This window comes from Stenella coeruleoalba, assembly GCF_951394435.1.
Source record: "Stenella coeruleoalba genome assembly, chromosome: 16".
In the NCBI taxonomy this organism is placed as follows: domain Eukaryota; kingdom Metazoa; phylum Chordata; class Mammalia; order Artiodactyla; family Delphinidae; genus Stenella; species Stenella coeruleoalba.
The window spans coordinates 36,064,293-36,082,853 of record NC_137162.1 but is presented as its reverse complement, the minus strand read 5'-3'; the positions used below and the strand labels follow the sequence as shown (position 1 = coordinate 36,082,853).

At 39.6% G+C, this 18,561-nt stretch overlaps 1 long non-coding RNA gene across 1 annotated transcript in view; it reads left to right on the top strand.

Moving 5' to 3' along the window:
- LOC307174865 overlaps nt 1-17,991 on the top strand; it is a 63,423-nt gene extending 45,432 nt beyond the window's left edge. Inside the window, exons 2-3 of the long non-coding RNA XR_013824188.1 lie at nt 16,213-16,268; nt 17,921-17,991. This is a non-coding gene — a long non-coding RNA (uncharacterized lncRNA). The remainder of the gene's footprint in view (nt 1-16,212; nt 16,269-17,920) is intronic.
- Nucleotides 17,992-18,561: the final 570 nt, after the last annotated feature.

Sequence of the window (18,561 nt, the reverse complement as noted above, 5' to 3'; positions counted from 1 at the left end):
TTTCTAGAAACAGTACCATCTAAACTGAGTTTTAGTTGTTGAGAAGACATAGGCAGGTAATGAAGTATTTGTGTGTTCTTGTGTATTGGCGGGTAGAGGTGAGTGGAGGTGGGACGTGATGATGAGGAGGAGTCAACATCTCCACAGGGATGTCATACTGATAGGACTCAAAATATCCTAAATTAAACTCTTATCTTCTTCTCTAGTTCTGCATTTCTTCTACCATTCCCTCCTCAGTAGATGACACGAACACTCACCTAACTGTTCAACCAAAAGTTGGGCAACATCTTAGTACATCCTGTCCCTCAACAAACATATATAGTCCATCAGTTACCAAGTCTGGCCATTCTGAACAACTTTCAAAATCCTAAATATTCTGTGACTCCTTTTACCTCTGAATGTTTATTTCCTCTGTATGGAACAGGGTTCCTCTCTCACACATCACCCACCTTAGCTTGGCTAACTCATACTCATTTTTTGGTTTCTTTTCATTTTTTAATTGACTTACAGTTGACATACAATATTATATTAGTTTCAGGTGTACAACCTAGTGATTTGAGATTTATATACATTGTGAATTGATCACTATGACAAGTCTAGTAATTGGCTATCACCACAAAAAGGTCATTGTAACATTACTGACTATATTCTCTATGCTGTACATTACATCCTGGTGACATTTATTTTATGACTGTAAGTTGTACCTCTTAAACTCCTTCACCCATTTTGCCTAACCTCCCACCCCCTTCCCCTCTGGTAACCATCAATTTGTTCTCCACATCTGTGAGTCACATTCTCCTTTGTTTATTCATTTGTTTTATTTTTTAGATTCCACATAAAAGTGAAATCATATGGTACTTGTCTTTCTCTGTCTGACTTATTTCACTTAGCATAATACCCTCCATGTCCATCCATGTTGTTGCAAATGGCAAGATTTCATTCTTTTTTATGGCTGAGTAATATTCCAGCGTGCATGTGTGCGTGCATGCGTGCATGCGTGCGCGCGTATGTGCTCATGCATGTGCATCAACCATATCTTCTTTATCCATTCATCTATTAACGGGAACTTAAGTCGTGTCCATAACTTGGCTACTGTGAATAATGCTGCAGCGAACATAGGGGTGCATAAGTCTTTTGTTTTTAAAGATCTATTTATTATTTATTTATTTTAATTTATTTTTGGCTGTGTCGGGCCTTAGCTGCGGCATGCAGTATCTTTGTTGAGGCATGCAGGATTGTGGCGCGTGGGCTCTTTATTGTGGTGCACAGGCTTCTCTCTACTTGTGGTGTGCGGGTTTTCTCTAGTTGTAGAGCGCAGGCTCCAGGGCACGTGGGCTCTGTAGTTGTGGCGTGTGGGTTCCAGAGTGCATGGGCTCTGTAGTTTGTGGCACGTGGGCTTTAGTTGAGGCACGTGAGCTCAGTAGTTGTGGCACACAGGCTTAGTTGCCCCACGGCATCTGCAAATAGTGACAGTTTAACTTCTTTGCAGTTTGGATGGCTTTTATCTCTTTTTCTTCTCTGATTGCTGTGGCTAGGACTTCCAATACTATGCTGAATAAAAGTAGTGGGAGTGGACATCCTTGTCTTCTTCCTAATCATGAGGAAATGCTTTCAGCTTTTCACCATTGAGTGTGATATTAGCTATGGGTTTGTCATATATGACCTTTATTATGTCAAGGTATGTTTCCTGTATTCAAACTTTGTTGAGAGTTTTAATCATAAATGTATATTGAATTTTGTCAAATGTTTTCTTCTGCACCTATTAAGATAATCATATGATTTTTATTCTTTGTGTTGTTAATGTGGTATATCATGTTAATTAATTTGTAGATATTAAGTCATTCTTGCTCGCCTACCTGGAATAAATGCCACTTGATCATAGTTTATGATCCTTTTAATGTATTGTTGAATTTAGTTTGCTAATATTTTGTTGAGGATTTTGCATCTATGTTCCTCAGGGATATTGGCCCATAATTTATTTATTTATTTTTTTAGTGTCTTTACCTGGTATTGGTGTCAGGGTAATGTTGGCCTTGTAGAATGAGTTTGGAAGCATTCTTTCCTCTTCAATTTTTTGGAATAGTTTCTGAAAGATAAGTATTAAATCTTCTTTAAATGTTTGGTAAAATTCACATGTAAAATCATCTTGTCTTAAAGTTTTGTTTGTTGGGAGTTTTTTGATTACTGAATCAGTTTCATTACTAATGATCTGTCCAGCTTTTCTATTTCTTCCTATTTCAGTATTGGAAGATTGTATGTTTTTAGGAATTTATCCATTTCTAGGTTGCTGAATTTGTTGGCATATAATTGTTGTGATGTATTTTGATCCTCTGTGTTTCTGTGGTGTTGGTTGTAATTTCTCTTTCATTTCTGATATTATTTATTTGGATCCTCTCTTTTTTCTCGATGAGGCTGTTTAAAGGTTTATCAATTTTGTTTATCTTTTCAAACAACCAGTTCTTACTTTCATTGATCTTTTCTGTTTCTATTTATTTACTTTTTTAGTCTCTATTTCATTGATTTCTGCTCCGATCTTTATTTTTCCTTCTTTCTACTAATTTTGGGCTTTGCTTGTTCATCTTTTTATGGTTCTTTTGGGTGTAAGTTTAGATTATGTATTTGAGATTTTTGTTTGTTTCTTGAGGTAGTCCTGTATTGCTATAAACATCCCTCTTAGAATTGCTTTTGCTGCATACCATAGATTTTGGAACATTTTGTTTCCATTTTAACTTGTCTCAAGGTATTTTATGACTTGCTCTTTTATTTCTTTGTTGACCCTTTGGCTGTTTAGTAGCATGTTGTCAAGCTTCCATGTGTTTGTGTTTTTTGCGGTTTTCTTCTTGCACTTGATTTCTAGTCTCATACCATTGTGGTGGAAGAGATGGTTGATATGATCTCAATATTTTTAATGAATTGAGACTTGTTTTGTAGCATATGTAACCTATCCTGGATAATGTTCCATGTGCAGTCAAAAATAATGTGTATTTTGCTGTTTTGGGGTGGAAGGTTTTGTTTATATTTATTAAATCCATCTAGTCAAATGTTTCATTTAAAGCCAATGTTTTCTTTCTTTCTTTTTTAAAAATATTTACTTATGTATTTGGCTGCACCGAGTCTTAGTTGTGGCACGCAGGACCTTTTTTAGTTGCGGCATGCAGGATCATATGATCTCTTAGCTTTAGCATGTAGGATCTAGTTCCCTGACCAGGGATCGAACCTGGGGCCCCTGCATTGGGAGCACAGAATCTTAGCCACTGGACCTCCAGGGAAGTCCCAAGGCCAATGTTTTCTTAGCGATTTTTATCTGGATGATCTGTTCATTGATGTAAGTGGGGTTAAAGTCCCCTACTATTATTGTATTCTTGTCAGTATCTCTCTTTAATAGTTTCTTAAGTATTGAGGTGCTCCTAGGTTGATGCATAAGTATTTACACGTGTTATATCTTATTGTTGGATTGATTCCTTTATCATTATGTAATGCACTTATATATGTATTTTGTTATAGTGTTTGTTTTAAAGTCAACTTTGTCTGATGTTAATTATTGCTACTTCAGCCTTTTTTTTTTAATTTACTTTTCATGGAATATCTTTTCCATTATTTCACTTTCAGTCTTGTGTGTGTCGTTAGATCTGAAGTGAATCTCTTGTAGCAGCATATATATGGGCCTTAGTTTTTGGGTTTTTTTTTAACCATTCAGCTACTCTATGTCTTTTGATTAGAACACTGAGTCCATTTTTTAATTAAAAAAAAATTTAATTGAAGTATAGTTGACTTAGTCCATTTACATTTAAAGTAATTACTGATAGTTATATACTTATTGCCATTCTGTTAATTCTTTTCTGATTGTTTTTTCTGTGCCTTTCTTCTCTTGTTCTTTTTCCTTGTGATTTTATGACTTTCTTTAGTGTTACGTTTGTATTCCTTTCCTTTATTTTCTGTATATGTATTATAGGTTTTTGGTTAGTGGCTACCATGAGGTTCATATATAATAATTATATGTAGCAGTCTATTTTAAGTTGATGTTGACTTAAGTTCGAATGCATTCTAAAAGCACTACATTTTTACTTCTCCCCTTCCAAGTTTTATGTTTTTTACATCATATTTTACATCTTCTAATTTTATGTATTACATAAATAATTATTTTAGATATAGATGATTTTTACTAATTTTGTTTTTTAACCCTCATACTAATTTTTTTTTTAATAAATTTATTTATTTATTTTTGGCTGCGTTGGGTGTCCGTTGCTGCGCATGGGCTTTTCTCTAGTTGCGGCAAGCAGGGGCTACTCTTCGTTGCGGTGTGTAGATTTCTCATTGCGGTGGCTTCTCATGTTGCGGAGCATGGGCTCTAGGCATGTGGGCTTCAGTAGTTGTGGCTTGCAGGCTCTAGAACACAGGCTCAGTAGTTGTGGCACACGGGCTTAGTTGCTCCACGGCATGTGGGATCTTCCCAGACCGGGGCTCAAACCCATGTCCCCTGCATTGACAGGCGGATTCTTAACCACTGCACCACCAGGGAAGCCTCATACTAATTTTATAGGTGGTTGATCCACTAGATTTACTATATGTTTGTCTTTATTGTTGAGATTTTTTCTTTCATAATTTTCTTGTTTCTAGTTATGACCTTTCCTTTGCCATTTGAAGAAGTCCCTTTAACATTTCTTTTAAGGCTGGTTCAGGGGTGATGAGCTCATTTAGCTCTTGCTTATCTGGGAAACATTTTATTATTTCTCCTTCAATTCTGATTGATAACCTTGCTGGGTAGAATATTCTTGGTTGTACTTTTTTTCGTTTCAGAAAGTTGAATATATTATGTCAGTCCCTACTCTCCTGTACAGTTTCTACTAAAAACCTAGCTGATGGTCTTATGGGGTACCCTTATACACTACTAGTTGTTTTTCTCTTCTTACTTTTAAGGTTCTCTCTTTAACTTGTGACATTTTAATTAGTGTGTCTTGGTGTGGACCTCTTTGGGTTCATCTTGTTTGGAAATCTCTATGTTCCTGGACATGGATGTCTGTTTCTTTCTTCAGGTTACAAAAGTTTTCAGCCATTATTTTTTCAAATATGTTTTATGTCTCTTTCTCTTATCTTTCAACCCCCATCATGTAAATGTTAGTTTGCTTGATGTTGTCCCAGGGATCTCTTAAACTATGCTTATTTTTAAAAACCTTTCTTTTTCTGCTCTGATTAGGTGATTTCCACCACCATGTCTTCTCCATTGCGGATCCATCTTCTGCATCTTCTAATCTGCTGTTAATTTTCTCTACTATATTTTTCATTTTTATTATTGTATTCTTTAGTTTCAATTGGTTATTTTTTATATTTTCTATCTCTTTGTTGAAGTTCTCACTAAGTTCATCCATTCTTCTTCCAAGTTCAATAAGCATCTTTAGGACAATTGTTTTGAACTCTTTATCTGGTAAATTACTTATCTCTGTTTTGCTTAGTTCTTTTCCTGACATTTTTGTCTTGCTCTCATGTTTGAAATGCCTTCTTTTGTCTCCTCATTTTGCCTCTTTGCGTTTGTTTTCTATGTATAAAGTGTACTGTCTACATATCCTGGTCTTGAAAGAGTGGCCTTATGTAGAAGTTGTCCTTTTGGGGACCAGTGGCACAATACCCAGAGCCAGGTGTTCCAGAGGTATCCCCAGTGTGGGCTGTGTGTACCTTCCTATTGTGGTTGGGCTGCTATTGATGCAGTCACCCTGGTAGACAGGGTTTGTCCCCCAGACTAGCTGTCTGTGTGGCTTGGCAGAGAATGCTGTGGACACTCTAGAGGGTGGGGCTGGTCCCTCACCTGGCTGTCTAGTAGACCTGACCGTGAATATGTGGGTGTACTGGTGTGTGGGGCTGATCCCCTGGAGTGGGAACCACTTTGGGAGGGTGCTTATGCTGGCTAAGTCCTCCCATCAGATGGACAGGGCTAGCCCTCCAGAGCAGGAGCCACTTTGGAGGGGTGCCAGTGCCAGCCAGGGCTGCCCACTGGGTGGAGGAGGGTGGGAGCTGCTTTGGAGGGGCTGGCTGCGTTGAGTCAGTTATTTCTCAGGGGAACACAAGGTGTCCAGTGTTAGCTAATCTGATGGAGAATGACAGAAATAGCACCTGCCAGTGCAAGACCAGCTAGGTGAAAGAGTTAAAAAAAAAAAAAATGTCACCTGCTAGTGCATCTGTCTCTGGAAGAAGTTCTACCAGATCACTGTCCTTCTATCACACACCCTAAAATTAGTTAGTAAATTTTCCTGCATGGCCCAGGTGCTTGGATGGCTCAGCTGCAGCCTCTGCATTGGGACTTAGAATGAGTGAGTTTGTGCAAGAGTCCTTCAAGAGTGCAGTCTCAGTTTCCCACAGCCCTCTGGCTCTCCTGGATGTAAGCCCCACTGGTTTTCAAAGCCAGACATTATGGGGGATCATCTTCCTGGTGCAGGTCCCCCAAGTTGGGGAGCCCGACATGAGGCTTGGACCCCTCATACCTCAGGGGTACCTCCATGGTTGTGATATCCCTTCTGCTTGTGAATTGCTACAACAGGGGTATGGGTTCTGAATAGACCATGTCTCTGTCCCTCCCACCTGTCTTGATGTGGCCTTTTCTTTATATCCTTAGTTTTAAAAATCTGTTCTGCTGTTCTTCAGGTCATTTTCAGAGATAGATGTTGTAGTTTTGATGTGTTTGTGGGGAGAGGTGAGCTCAGGATCTCCATACTCCACCAGCTTGATTTGGATCCTGTCCCTCCTCTTGGCCTCTTCATACTCATTCTTTTTTTTCTTTTCTTTTATTGAAGTATAATTGATTTACAATGTTGTATTAATTTCTGAAGTGATTCCATTATACGTATATATATATTCTTTTCCATACTCTTTTCTATTATGGTTTATTACACGATATTGAAAGTAGTCTCCTGTGCTGTACAGTAGGACCTTGTTGTTCATCCATTCCACACGTAACAGCTTGCATCTGTCAATCCCAAACTCCCAATCCATCCCTCCTCCACCCGCTCCCCGTTGGAAACCACAGTTCGGTTCTCTATATCTGTGAGTCTGTTTCTGTTTCATAGATAAATTCATTTGTGTCATATTTTAGATTCCACATATAAGTGGTCTCATATGGTATTTCTCTTTCTCTGTCTGGCTTCCTTCACTTAGTATGATAATCCCTAGGTCTATTCATGTTGCTGTACATGGCATTATTCATTCTGTTTTATGGCTGAGTAGTATTCCTGTGTATATATGTACCACCTCTTCTTTACCCATTCCTCTGTCGATGGACATTTAGGTTGTTTCCATGTCTTGGCTATTGTGAATAGTGCTGCTATGAACATAGCGGTGCATGTAACTTTTCGAATTAGAGTTTTGTCTGGATATACACCCAAGAGTGGGGTTGCTGGATCACATGGTAGCTCTATTTTTAGTTTTTTAAGGAACCTGCATACTGTTCTCCATAGTGACTGTACCAACTTACATTCCCACCAACAGTGTAGGAGGGTTCCCTTTTCTCCACACCCTCTTCTGCATTTGTTATTTGTAGACTTTTTAATGGTGGTACCTCATTGTAGTTTTGATTTGCATTTCTCTAATAATTAGTGCTTATACTCCTTCTTAAAGTTTCAGCTTAGACTTCACTTGTACAGGAAGCCTTGCGTGACAACCTGTATCCAGATCAGATGTTCTTCCTGTGGGTTTGCCAGCAAAGCATTTATGTCATTCTATTGTAATTGCCTGTTAGTTTCTCTGTCTCCTTCATTAGTTTGTAAGTTCCACAAAGGAAGAAATATTGTCTTCTTTAACTGTGACTACTTTTACAGTGACTAGCACAATGGTTGGCACAAGGAAGGTATTCAGTAGGCATTTGTAAAATGAATGAGTAAATGAAAGATTGAAATGTCACAGGTAGAAAATTCCAATGACGGTAAAAGCCATGGTGTGTTTATGGTTCTGTGTGGCACAATAGAGGTGGAGTTGAAAGTCACCAGAAGTGAGAAGGCCAAAGACTTGTCTACCTCGTAGGTGTCTGGAGGGATTGAAGTTGTTCAGGATGATAGAGGAGTCATGAGGCAGATCGAAAGATCATGAGCCACAGGCAAGGTCTTTAGTGAACATAGTGAGTAGACCATGAGGTCAACAGATCAGAGATGAGAAAGGGTAAATCGTGCAGTAGCCGGAATCTAAGAGTGTCAAGGAAAGAAGGAATTTTGTACAAACACGAAGGAATTTTTTTACACCAGAAACATTTTTCCTGTCCGTACAAAGCTCTCAGATTTTCTTCAAGCTCCATCTCTAGCATATATTTACTGGCCTTAATAAAGTTTTAATATTGGACCCCTAAGATGGAAGTATGTGGCGAATATTTTCCACTGTTGCCTTTCAGTTTTTCGTTTCCAAGTTCAGACTTCAAGTCTGCCACTCCTTTTATTGAGACCGCCAGTCCAACATAATGCCTTTGAAAGCAATCACAGTGCCTCCTACAGCAATTGTTTCCTCCCTGGAGAGAAAAAAACATGTTTTTAATCTTAGCTTTCAAAGTATGCTCTCTCACTGGCTCATTCTTTTTCTTTGAATACTCTTCAAAATCCAATTTTTCTAATGCTTTGTGGCTCACACTGAATCACTTATTTCCAGAGATTTGAATTGCTGCAAGCGGGTCTCTTGGGTCTATCCTAGTGAAATCAATAATAGGCATTTCTACCATGTAACAACGTGCCAGGAGGTGTTTTATATCCCTTTTTATTTAGATCATCCCAGTGAATCTTTATATAATGGTGTCCTTCTCTGCTAGAGGTTTCCCTTTTTTTTTTTTTTTTTTTTTTTGCCTTCTTTCTCAACTCCTGTAGCTGGTAGGAAAGGCATGATGGAGAAATCAGTGATGTTAGTTTCTTCCTTTCCCATCTTTCTCACATTCACCTCTAGTTTTCTACTCTTCTGCCATTCCAATTCTTCAGTTGTATCTTGCTGGCCACTTTTAAGAGGCTGACACAGAGGCACCTGAGAGACTCTCTCACTCTCAATGAGACAAGTCTCACTCTGAAGGACCCACAGTGCAGACCTTTGATCTCTGGTCGCATGGAAGAGGCTCCTCCCACCTTGACTCTGCCCCCCCGTCACCCTAGGGTTCTGCATGGTTTGAACAGACCCCCACTCCCTGTCATCACTGCCCTCCACTCTGTCCTTTCTTGTACTTCACTTAGGTCTACTGCAGTACCCCCAACAGTTACTCACCCTACTGAAGGACATACATTTCCACTCCATGAGACCACAACTTGATTTGGATAATTGAATTTCATCAGATATTGAAGGAAAGGCGGCCTTTGAAATGATCTCTGTGAAGACATTTTAACTGATTTGAGGCCTCCCAGCAGAGTATAATAAATAAAATAGTGCCATTTAAATTAGTGACATGTGAATATCATATGATATTGACAGAATTGGGTCATTATTTCAGAAGGTCGTCTTCTTTGACCTTGAAGGAAGCTTTAGTAGGAAGCATGAGAAAGGAGAGAGAAATTAAATCAGCCTGGTAACCAGTGTATGACAGATGTCATTGATAGATCATGCTTCTGGAGTACAATTTCTTCTCACAAAGCCAAACAGGAACAGTGGCAATATAAATGTTGGCCCTGGGGCCTGCTTTCTCTTCTTGGTGTCGTAGAAAGGCTGAAGTTGAAAAGAAAAAAAACAGAAGTCTGGGGTTTCCTTTAAGCTGATAGTTTTTCTCTCAATACTAGGATACCCTGATAAATACTCCTTGACTTTCCAACTTCTGCCTTTCTAGGTTATTAGAGGAGACCACACAGCCTTTCTCAACTGTATTTCCCTCTTAGAAATTCCTTTAAAAGAAATACTGATATAGAGCCCTAGGCCTCTTCTTGCTGCTGGTTCTGACGCTTCTCTCCAGTATGAGAAGCAGGCAGAGGAAAGGTCAGAAGGACAACTCTTCCAGTTCAAGATGAATTGCCGTAGAGCATACAGCAAACGCATGCCCACCACCAACTCCAGGGTGAAGATGTGGGCCTTCAGAGGCGGCTTGTGTTCCTACCGTGGGGTGGGAGCCAGGACGGGTATCTCTGTGTTTTCTCTGTGCTTTTTATAGTCCATTAGGTAGGTGGAGAATACTGTGACACCATTTTAGAAATGAAGTGGAAGCAAAGCAAGGCTCTGTGTCTGGCTAGAGGACAAACACAGCAGAGATGCAACTGAGCCTAGGCCTCAGGTCTTCTGACAAGCAACCTGGCTTCTTGCTGTTGGTATAAGTTGCCTCCCCCAAGACTCCATTCTTGGTCCGAAGTCCTATTATTCTGAACTAAAAGAAGAAGCTACGTTAAAAAAAATTCTAAGCATGTTGTTTGTTCTCCAGGCACTGAGCTGAAGCGTTGATGTAATCTGTACACACAGAGCTTTGACTTCATCGTGCTTTGCTAGAATCACATTCCAGGGCTTTGTGGTCGATATTATGCGATGCCATTTTGCTGGTTTGTGCTCTGCCAGTTTTTTGGAGCAAGCTTAAATATGCAAATATTTAATGTTTGATAATAGATTATTCATTTTAGTTATGCTCATTTATTTTTTATGCATGGCCCCCATTACTTGGACAGAGCTTAGTAACAGCTCATCTCACATCTAACAAGAAGACACAGGCAAGGACATAATTCGGATGCAGGTCAACTGCTCTTATGAGCGTCGAGCTGCATGAGGAAAGATCACATTCGAGGCAAGGCCAACTATTTCTAGGGAAAACGCCAGCTGTTATTGCCTGTCTGTTACTCCCTCAGAGGCCATTTCATGGGATAGGAGGAGCAGTGACAGAGGCAGTAGGACATTACTTGAAATTATGGGTTGAAGGTGAACGGAAAAGAAACCTGTTTGGTCACTTCCACTGATTCCTAAACTGCAGCATTTCCCCATTTGGGCCACTTCTAGCTTTAGGGATAATAAAAAGGGACCTGGAGGGAAAGCATTATCACTTGGGTGGTAAATACTTTAATTAATTTGCACGAGGATGTTTCTGTACCTTAGAGGGAGTCACTAGGTTCTTACTTACCTAGTGTCTTACCAGGAAACCTCCTGTCATGGCAAAAGGAAAGAACAGTAGCCAGTAATTCCATTGCACCTTTGTGTGCTTTGCTATTATGATTCCTGGATTTTGACGTTGCCCCTTACCTGAAGGTGAGGAGAAATGGGGAGGGCAGAGAGGATAGAACTGTTTTGTCTGTGGCAGGGATGTGGTGGAGCAGTCGCCTGTCTAAGGGATGGGGTTGGTTTCTAACTGCTAGTTGGATGATAAATTGGACGATAGCAGAGAATTTTTCTTTAGACTCAGGCACTCATTACCTGTCCTTCCAGATATGCTCAAAGCATCGTTTTACTTAGGCCAGTGTAGCTCCTTGACAGAAGCTTTCATTCATTAATGGATAACTTTTTCCTTAGGGTCAAATTTTTCTGGCAGTGGGTGTTCTATTTCAAATGCCCACTTTTTCAACCACTAACATTCAAATGCTTTAAAGATTTAAGTTATTCTATCAGGTATATACTCATAATACTAATTCTCTTATAACCTAATTAAACCCATTGAATTTGAAGAGTCATACAGTTCTTGCCAATACACAATTCAAGCCATTGTTTCATAATAACTTGTTTAAAACTGCAGGGTCCAGGAGTGCAGTGGCCTCCTGAAACCATCACCTGGGAGGCATCCCAGTATTTCCTATCGGGGACATGCTTGTCCTCACAGGGGATTTATCAGGATTGCCCAGTACAGACAGTTTGGGATGCTTTCAGTGGTCCTAGGATGGGATGCTTTCAGTGGTCCTAGGATGGGATGCAGCAAATGCTAACAGGGTCATGGTTTGTACAATATCTGGCACGGGGGAGAGTGAGGAGTGGGCATAGTGGCTTCTAGTGCTGTATTTCTAAAAAAAAAATTGTGGTAAAGTATACATAAGTGTACAACTTGGTGGCATTAAATACTTCACAAAATTATGTAACTATCACCAGTGTCCATTTCCCGAACTTTCTAATCATCCCATACAGACACTCTGTACCCATTAAACAATATCTCTATTCCCTTTTCTCCCAGGACCCAGTATCCTCTATTCTACTTTCTGTTTCTCTGAACTTGCCTATTTTAAGTACCACATATAAGTGGAATCATGCAACATTTGTCCTTTTGTGTCTGGCTTATTTCACTTAGTATGTTCTCAAGGTTCAGCCATGTCAGAGTATGTATCAGAATTTCATTTCTTTTTATGGCTAAATAATATTCCATTATATGATGTGCTACAGTTTGTTTATCCATTCATCTGTTGACGGACAGTTGGGTCGTTGCCTTTTTCTGTTGTGAATAATGTTGCTATAAACAGTGGTGTACAAGTATCTTTTAAGTCCTTGCTTTCAATTCTTCTGGGTATATATCCAGAAGTGGAATTTCTGGATCATACAGTCATTCTATGTTTAACTTTTTGAGGGACTATAAAACTATTTTCCATGAAGTTTGTACCATTTTATATTACCGTCAGATGTGCACGAGGGTTCCAATTTTTCCACATCCTTGCCAACACTTGCTGTTTTCTGGGGGTTTTTGTTTTTGATACTAGCCATGATAATTGCATGAAGTGGTATCTCATTGTGGTGGTGCTGTATATTCGATAGAGCAAAGGGAAGCAAGGAATAGGAAGAGTACTTTTGCTTGGAAGTTTAGCCATTGACTATATCCCAGAAGAGGCAAGTTCTCCATTGCAGTTATGAGGTCCATCTAAAGCAAGTTACTTCGAGAGTTCTCAAGATGGCAGAGTGGGAAGATCCTGAGCTCACTTCCTCTCACAGGCACTCCAAACTTACAACTATTTACAGAGAAACTATTGATGAGAAATACTGGAAGTTACCAGAAAAGACCTTCTACAACTGAAGCTATAAACAAGGAACCACAACAAGACAGGCTGGAGTGGCAGAGCCGCAGTATAGTCAAGACCCATACCCCTAGGGGGGCAACCCATGAATGGGAGAATAACTACAATGGAAGAAGTTCTCCCCAAGGAGCGAGGGGTCTGAGCCCCATTCTGTGCTCCCCAGCCTGGGATTCCTGCACCAGCAGGCAGAGCTCCCAGAACGTGTGGCTTTGATGGCCAATGAGGCTTACTTTCGGGAGGCCCAGAGAGCTGTGGGAAATGGTGACTCCACTCTTAAATGGCTCACAAAATATCACGTGCTCTGGGACCCAGGGCAGAAGCAGTGATTTGAAAGGAGCCTGGGTCAGACCCACCTGCTGATCTTGAGCATCTCCCAGAGAGGCAGGAGGCAACTGGAACTCACCCTGGGGACACAGACACTGGTGGCAGCCCTTTCTGAGTGCTCTTCTAACAGGAGGACCCTGGTGCTAACAACCACCATTTTGGAATCCTCCCTCTAGCTTGTTAGCCTCAGGACCCAGACCCACCCCTGCCCACCAGTCTGTAGGCACCAGTACTGGGACACCTCAGTCCAAACAACAATCAGTGTTTGCAGATGACATCATACTATACATAGAAAATCCTAAAGATGCTACCAAAAACTACTAGAGCTCATCAATGAATTCAGTAAAGTTGCAGGATGTAAAATTAATATACAGAAGTCCAGTGTATCTCTTTACACTAATAATGAACTACCAGAAAGAGAAATTAAGGAAACAGTCCCATTTATAATCACATCAAAAAGAATAAAATGCCTAGGAATAAATCTAACTAAGGAGGTAAAAGACCTGTACTTGGAAAACTATAAGACACTGATGAAAGAAATTGAAGCGACACAAACAGATGGAGAGATAGACTGTGTTCATGGATTGGAAGAATTAATGTTTTTAAAATGACCATACTACCCAAGGCAGTCTACAGATTCAATGCAGTATCTATCAAAATACCAATGGCATTTTTCACAGAACTAGAACAAATAATTTTAAAATTTGTATGGAAACACGAAAGACTCTGAAGAGCCAAAACAGTCTTGAGAAAGAAGAACAGACCCAGAGGTATCATGTTCCCAGACTTCAGAATATACTAAAAAAAACGACAGTAATCAAAACCCTATGGTACTGGCACAAAAATAGACACATAGGTCAGTGGAATAGAACAGAAGGCCCAGAAATAAGCCAATGCAATTGTGACAAAGGAGGCAAGAATATACAACGGAGAAAAGACAGTCTCTTCAATCATTGATGTTGGAAAAACTGGACAGCTACATGTAAAAGAATGAAATTAGAACAATTTCTTATACCATATATAAAAATAAACTCAAAATGGAGTAAATACTTACGTGTTAGACTGGAAAGCATAAAAATCCTAGAGTAAAATATAGGCAGAACACTCTGACATAAGTCATAGCAGTAATTTTTTGGAAATGCCTCCTAAGGCAAGGAAACGAAAGCAAAAATAAACAAATGGGACCTAGTTAAACGTAAAAGCTTTTGCACAGCAAAGGAAACCATGGACAAAATGAAAAGACAACCTACTGAATGGGAGAAAATACTTGCAAATGACAGATTAGGGGTTAATGTGCAAAATATATAAAAAGCTCATATAACTCAATATGAAAAATAGAAACAATCTGATTAAAAAATGGGTTGAAGACCTGAATAGACATTTTTCCAAAGAAGACATACAGATGGCCAATATGCACATGAAAAGGTGCTCAGCATCGCCAATTATCAGAGAAATGCAAATCAGAACCACACTGAGATATGCACCTCACACCTGCAGAATGAGTATCATCAAAAAGACCACAAATAACAAATGTTGATGAGGATGTGAAGAAAAAGGAACCCTCGTACACTGGGAAAGAAATTTGGTGCAGCCGTTACAGAAAACAGCATGGAGGTTCCTCAAAAAACTAAAAATAGAACTACCCTGTGATCCAGCAATTCCACTCCTAGGTGTTTATCCAAAGAAAATAAAAACAATAATTCAGAAAGATACATGCATCCCAATGTTCACAGCAGCATTATTTACAATAGCCAAGATATGGAAGCAACCTAAGTACCCATCAACAGATAACTGGATGAAGAAGATGTGTACACATATACAATGGAATACTACATGGCCATAAAAAGTGAAATTTTGCCATTTGCAACAACATGGACGGACCTGGAGGGTATTATGCTTGGTGAAATAAGTCTGATAGAGAAAGGCAAATACTGGATGTTATCATTTAATATGTGGAATCTAAAAAATAAAGCAAATGAATGAATATATCAAAACAGAAACAGACTCACAGAGAACAAACTAGCGGTTACCAGTGGAGAGAAAGATGTGGGGACGAGCAAGATAGTGGTAGAGGATTAAGAGGTACAAACTACTATGTATACAATAAATAAGCTACAAGGATATACTATACAGCACAGGGAATACAGCCAATATTTTAGAGTATTATCTATAAAAACTTTGAATCACTGTGTTGTATACCTGAAACTATTATATTGTGAATCAACTATACTGCAATTAAAAAAAAAAAACAGTTAAGAAAAATAAAGTTACTTAATCGCTGACCCTCTTTTCTTCCCCAGTACCTGTGATCATGAAGCTTAGAGTAAATAGATCCCCTAGGGAATGCCGCCTGCACCAGCCTAAGTTCAGAGCACACGCTGAATGGTGGGCCACGTTTCTTGCTGATTTATTTGCCTTTGATAGATTATAGATATGGCACAATTTGATTATGACCAAAGTATAATAGACTACATTTTTTGAAAAGATAAACATTACAGCGCCTAACTAAAACCTTTTACTTAAAACACATTCCGTTCAAAATACTGGCCACTTTACTTTCTGAAACTATGAGTTTCTCAAGCTAATATTTTAAAGGAAGGGCCTGTGGGATTTAGCCACTGCTGCTCTATGGGGATAATAGTCACTTCATACAGGATTCTATCAGGAATAATATAGAATTTTTTTTTTTTTTTTTTTTTTTTGCGGTACGTGGGCCTCTCACTGTTGTGGCCTCTCCCGTTGTGGAGCACAGGCTCCGGACGTGCAGGCTCAGCGGCCATGGCTCACGGGCCCAGCCGCTCCGCGGCATGTGGGATCTTCCCGGACAGGGGCACGAACTCATGTCCCCTGCATCGGCAGGCGGACTCTCAACCACTGCGCCACCAGGGAAACCCATTTGTCATTTTTATTGACCATCAGTCAGCTTTTGGTTGTGAACAAAAAATTGATTAAATCAATTCAAAGTAACTTTCTCTCTCTCTCTCCCCCACAGTGCTCACCTACTGATGCTTATGAAGAATCTGAAAATAACATCCCACAAGACTCCAAGTGAGTAGGGGCGCCCCTTAATCAAACAGGCAAGCTTTCTCAGTGAGACAAAGCATGGCTATGTCCTGACTTCCCTTCATTTTAATTAGTTTCTTACCATCTGATAACACACTGGGATGAACTTTCTTTTATGTAAGGCTGCTGTGTTTTCAATATTGTGATCTAGGAGAGATCTTAGTAGACAACCTAACATGCCATCTAATTATTACAGAAGAGAAAAACTACAGATTGTGTATCCTAAAAGGAAAACTATTTTGCAGAGAATTACTTTTTAATTAATTCATCTTTAATAATTTTGCACAGCAAGTCACCTCAGTGCTCTTGCTACATGTTTCTCTTATAAGAAATAGCAGGAAATAACATTCCTCCATATTAGGCATTCCGTGAATGACATTTTAAAATGGTGGAGCCGTCATTTGGCTGTGGAATATTCTGGCTTAAACAAGTTTGGCCATTCTATTTAGAGCCTTCTGGAATGTAGATTGCTTTTTAGTCTGTGAGGTTAAGATAGAGGGATGCAGATATCAAGATGAATACACACTCAACTTTCTTACCACATCTTGCCTGAATCCCCTCGCAGAATGGAGGTGAGATGTATATCCTTGTTAGGCTTCTCAAATTCACAAAAGAACGTCAACTGATCCTCTAACTCAGCTTCAAAAGTGCCCAAGCCAGGTAATTGTCAAGGATTACAAATCTGAATTCTCTTGGGCTCTATTCAAACACTTAGTCAAGAGAAAAATATTTGTAGAGAAAGGCTTGTAGGATAGACAATCTATTAAGTCCTCCAAATGAGTGCTTCTCAATTTCTCTTAACAAGGGAGATAATAAAATTAGTATTTATTAAAAACAACGTTGCTCTTTGACACCTGGTACAGCACTTGCACTGACCAGTCGGGATGGATGGTGGCTGTAAAGGACTATACTGCACTGGGGTTGTGTCTTTGAAGATGGAGTTCCTTTGCGTATTGTGAAGTCATGTGGAGCCCCTCACCCACCATTTCCACATGCTAATAATTTTACTTCTAGTGTCTCTTGTCAAGTAGAGAATGAGAAAACAAGCCTCCATGAATTCTGTACCAAATTTAAGTGTATTTTACAATCATAATAATATCTACACATATTTGAACATTGTTCATGTATCAGTGAGTGAGACAATTATTTATGGCATAAATATATGGGCACTACCTTTGCAAAAACTTTAAGTTTCGCCAGGAATTTGTTGTGCAGAAGTTAGAAGTCACAGAGTAACCTAAGTCAATTATGCTGTGTGATCACCAGATGAAAACCAAAAACATCTCTTGGAGGGTGCTGACGGCCTGGTTTGTTATGTCACACAATGCCAGACCCCTTCAGTGAAATTTTTCACTCTATTTATGAAAAACTATTGCTTTTCTTCTTGGCAAATAGTTTGATTTTATCTTTGGGAAGCAGAATCCTATGATGGACAAAACAATTTAACCGTTAGAAAATCTGGAGGCAAATGTGCCACTTTCCTATAACGGGCAAACAGTGCTTCATGAAAGGTATTTTATATCAGCCTCATTTCATTACTATTGTATTCCCGTGCTTTCTCATCATCATCTATCTCTAATTTCTTATCTTGACATATATGTCTTTGATAGATAACGTAAATCTTTTTCGGAATATAGCTGGATATCAATACACAAGTGGCTGCTGTCTATAGGTTGGCAAGTCGACGTAAGCAAAAGGACAGAGGTATGTATTTGTTGATTCCTTGTGTAAGCTCTCTGGCCATTTGAATATGATGTCAAGATTTCTCTGCAAATCCTGTAAGCCCCTGCTTCCCTTACAAGGTGGATAGGTGCGGTATAGCTGGGGAAATCACTGGAGTGAGAGGAAATTCTGGGCTTTAATTGTTAGCTTTGGTGTTAACTAACAGTATTACCTTGATCAGGGCTTTGAGGCATTTGTTCTTTTACAAGTCAAGCGTTGATCAGTTCAGAAATCAGAGCTCAGTGCTTTCAGGGGTCCAAGGAACTCTGTAAGACAAAGGCAGAGGTGGGTACCTTGGGGAATGGAGAGCCCCTGCCCCACCTGAGGCACACCAACCTTTTCAGTACTCTGTGCCAGCTGAGCAGTGGGGGTCAGATTTGCCCAGAGGCTGTCAAGTGTTTCTTTTTCTTTTCTTCTTTGTATAACCCCTGGTCCCAGTGATCCTGCAGGCTCCCGCTGTTCTGTCATTCCGTGCTGGTAATTCCATTGTTCAGCAGAGTCCACCTCTTTCAGGCTAGGCAAGTGTGAAGAACGAAATGACAGCCAGAGTGTGAGC